The sequence below is a fragment of the Dasypus novemcinctus genome, chromosome 12 (genome assembly GCF_030445035.2).
Source record: "Dasypus novemcinctus isolate mDasNov1 chromosome 12, mDasNov1.1.hap2, whole genome shotgun sequence".
Lineage (NCBI taxonomy): Eukaryota > Metazoa > Chordata > Mammalia > Cingulata > Dasypodidae > Dasypus > Dasypus novemcinctus.
This window is the reverse complement of record NC_080684.1, coordinates 31,270,775-31,275,176: the sequence shown is the minus strand read 5'-3', so window position 1 is coordinate 31,275,176 and position 4,402 is coordinate 31,270,775. Positions and strand designations below refer to the sequence as shown.

Genomic DNA, 4,402 nt, shown 5'->3' with positions numbered 1-4,402 from the left:
TATTGGATGCAATCCTCCTGCTTTCAGTTGTAGGCACTCTAGACTCCATGGTGTGGTGGTTGACATTCTTCAACTCCACGTTAGCTGAGTGGAGTAAGTCCAATAAATCAGAGTGTAGGAGCTGAAGTCTGTTGAGGTCAGGGCCTGGCTATCATATTGTCAGTTCAGAGATTCAAATCCCCTAGATATATCTTAAGCCCCAGCACCAACTACAATTCCAGTAAAGTAGCATGAAAGGCTTGTGAAAATAGATCCCATCTGAGTCCAGCTCCATCATGCAGAAACACCAGCTCCAAAGAAGGGCCAACTGACATGGCAGTGAACCCCATCTGCCATGACCATAGAACCTGTGGGTCTCTTTAGCCCCCAAAAGGACCAATACCTGGGGTTGTATCTACTCTTTCTGTCTCTGAGACTCTGCTCAGGTGTGCATAAGGGCAATCCTTCTGAAAACCTCCAGACTCTTTTTTAGAGCCTCATAGCCATATAAACTCATTTGTCCTTTCCATTTCCCCCTTAATTTAGGTCAAACAGCATTTTTAACTCCTGTTATTGTATGTAGACAGGAATATTCTGCTGGTCCATGTTGAACCTTTAATTCAAGGTCATTTTCTAGTTGCATCATCAGCTGGTACTTGGTAGTGATCCCTCGGTGCCAGGGAGGCTCATCCCTGGGTGTCATGTCCCATGCTGGGGGGAAGGCATTGCATTTACATGCTGAGTTTGGCTTCGAGACTGGCCACATTTGAGTAACATGGAGGCTGTCAGGAGGGAACTCCTAGGCACAGTGCTGCTCTAGGCCTTGTTCTTATTTCAGGCATATAGGCTCACAAGCATAGTCATTAGTATGAGGGGCTCACTGTTGGACCCTCATTCCTTCCTGATCCTTACCGTTGCACCTGGGGGACTGCTGCTGCTCCCCTAGGGACCATGACAGAGCCCTCCCCGGCCAGTAACCCAGTACCCCCCCAGCTGTTGTTTTTAATTGTTTCTACTATGAGTATATCCAAACATTTCCATGCCCCCTGGACATATGCCCTATATAACTCCCTGTCAACCATATATTGTCTGTCCATAACATCCCATACCAGTATTCCTCCGCTGCCATTGTTGAACCACTCTGTGATCCTAAACTTCCTGAAAAGTGAAGCCCAATATAATGTCAGGTTCCCTTACTAGTAAAATGGAATATAGCAATGAGTTTAAAGGTTAGATATAGAATACATATTGATTTGGAAAAATTCTACATCCTATCTTTTTCTTTTCTTTTTTCCTAATTATTTTTTTTTTCGTGTAGAAGATTTTATTAATTCTGTGTTTGCAGTTAAGACTACCTTTTTTTTAAAAAATTTTTTAATTTTTTATTGACTTTGTAATAATATTACATTAAAAATATATATAAAAATATGGAACGCTTCACGAATTTGCGTGTCATCCTTGCGCAGGGGCCATGCTAATCTTCTCTGTATCGTTCCAATTTTAGTATATGTGCTGCTGAAGCGAGCACTTTTCCTAATTATTGAACTTCTCTTCACAGGAGCCCTAGATCACAGTAATTCATATATACAATATACAGTACTCCCACACATCCACCATAAAACCTTTTCCCTTCCACAGCGATAATCTTTTAACTTATTCATATCATATTTACTGAAACTGATGTACAGACTCCGAGACAATAGCTTTCAAACAAGGTGACATCTGTGCTTACATTGTGGTCCATACTTTATGCTATATAGTTTTCTAAAATTTTTAGTTATCCTATGTTTTACATTATGGTTTACATTATTAGTCTGTCATCCCCTATATATTTTTGGTGTAATATTACATGTTTTATGTTCACCCTTGTGTACTCTCGCAAAACTCCTCCCTTGCCCCCACATTTACCTTGGTTCCATCCATTCAACATCCATTTCCCCCTCCCCTTGGGGCCCACAGCGACAGCCAATCTCCATTTCCCGAGGGGCCACGTCCAGAGATACTTGCAACAGTGTTCAGGGCCTGACTTGCTCAACTGCCCTAATGCCCTGGGAGCCACCCTTTCTCTCGAGAGATACAGTTCCCTCTATATGATGGCATTAGTCCTCCCCAGGACGTGGGTCCACCCCCACTCTGACTACTTGGGTCTCTACCCAATGGTACAACCCACCCTGGCAAAATGAGCATTCAGACATTCCCCAGGAGTCTGTCCCGTGTCAGACCATCCCCTCCGAGCATCCTAAACAGGTAACCCTCCTAATTATATTTTGATATGGTTTTCTCAGCATTTTACTCTCAACCAACACCTGACACTCTCCTATGTTCGTATGTTGCCCATCCCTCCCCCCAATTTTTTGCGCTATATTACCCCTCCACCCATCCCCAACCCCCCTCAAACCCGCAAAGCCCCATCCAAAGGCAACCCCTTGCCCCCATTTTATCTCTTCGTTGTGCTCATACTTACCGCCAGCTCATCATAGATTCCACCCCTGCAGACATCAGCTCACATCCTTCCTCCACACCCCGATTTCCTGTAAGCCTACCTTCCAGTCTCTAGCTCTCTGAGGCAGCTTGCTTATTTCATATCATTGAGGTCATGTAGTATTTGTCCTTCAATGCCTGGGTTGCTTCACTCAACATAAGGTTCTCAAGATTCATCCATGTTATCACGTGTGTTTGTACTGTATTTGTTCTTACAGCCGAGTAGTATTCCATTGCATGTATATACCACATTTTATTGATCCACTCATCTGTTGATGGGCATTTGGGTTGATTCCAACTTTTGGCGATAGTGAACAATGCTGCTATGAAAATTGGTGTACATATATCAGTTTGTGTCCTTGTTTTCAGTTCTGCTGGGTATATACCCAGCAGTGATATTGCTGGGTCATATGGCAAATCTATGGTTAGTTTTTTGAGAAACCGCCAAACTGTCCTCCAGAATGGTTGGATCCTTCTGCATTCCCACCAGCAGTGGATGAGTGTTCCCCTTTCTTCACATCCTCTCCAGCATTTGTATTCTTCTGTTTTTTTCATAGCTGCCAATCTTATGGGAGTAAGATGGTATCTCATTGTAGTTTTGATTTGCATTTCCCTGATAGCTAGAGATTTGGAGCATTTTTTCATGTGCTTTTTAGCCATTTGCATTTCTTCTTTGGAGAAGTGTCTGTTTAAATCTTTTTCCCATTTTTTAAATGGGTTGTTTATCTTTTTATTTTCAAGATATAGGAGTTCTTTATATATGCAAGTTATAAGTCTCTTATCAGATATATGGTTGCCAAATATTTTCTCCCATTGTGTGGGTTCCCTTTTTACTTTCTTGACAGACTCCTTTGAGGTGCAGAAGGCTTTAATTTTGAGGAAGTCCCATTTATCTATTTGTTCTTTTGCTGCTCGTGCTTTTGGTGTGATATTCATGAAGCCATTTCCTATCACAAGGTCCTGTAGATGTTTCCCTACACTGCTTTCCAAGGTCTTTATGGTCTTGGTTATTATATTTAGGTCTTTGATCCATCTTGAGTTGATCTTTGTATAAGGTGTGAGATGGTAATCCTCTTTCATTCTTCTACATATGGATATTCAGTTCTCCAGGCACCATTTGTTGAATAGGCCATTCTCTCCCAGTTGAGAGGGTTTGGTGGCTTTATCAAATATTATATGGCTATATATATGAGGTTCTATATCAGAACTTTCAATTCGATTCCATTGGTCTGTTTGTCTCTCCTTATGCCAATACCATGCTGTTTTCACTACTGTAGCTTTGTAGTATGTTTTGAAGTCAGGTAGTGTGATTCCTCCAATTTTGTTTTTCTTTTTCAATATGTGTTTGGCTATTCGGGGCCTCTTTCCTTTCCAAATGAATTTCATAGTTAGTTTTTCTAGTTCCTTAAAGAAGACTGTGTTGATTTTTATTGGGCTTGCATTGAATGTGTAGATTAGTTTTGGTAGGATAGACATCTTAATAATATTTAGTCTTCCTATCCATGAACAGGGAATATTCTTCCATTTATTTAGTTCTTCTTTGATTTCCTTGAATATTCTTATATAGTTCTCGGTGTATAAGTTTTTTACATCTTTAGTTAAATTTATTCCTAAATATTTGATTTTTTTATTTACTATTGTGAATGGTATTTGTTTCTTGATTTCCTTCTAATCTTGCTCATTATTGGTGTACAGAAATGCTACTGATTTTTGCACATTGATCTTATAACCTGCAACTTTACTAAACTCATTTATGAGTTCTAGAAGCTTTGTTGTAGATCTCTCAGGGTTTTCTATGTATAGGATCATGTCATCTGCAATTAATGAAATTTTGACTTCTTCCTTTCCAGTTCGAATGCCTTTTATATCTGGTTCTTGCCTCAGTGCTGAAGCAAGTACTTCTAAGACAATGTTAAATAGAAGGGGAGACAGTGGGCATCCT

The 4,402-nt window shown here is 40.4% G+C and overlaps 1 non-coding gene across 1 annotated transcript; it reads right to left on the bottom strand.

Annotated features, from left to right (window-relative positions):
- Window positions 1-1,400: 1,400 nt before the first annotated feature.
- On the bottom strand, window positions 1,401-1,507 carry LOC131280796 (U6 spliceosomal RNA). Its single transcript, XR_009188470.1, has one exon. It is a non-coding gene; the product is annotated as a U6 spliceosomal RNA (small nuclear RNA).
- Between the last annotated feature and the right edge of the window lie 2,895 nt (window positions 1,508-4,402).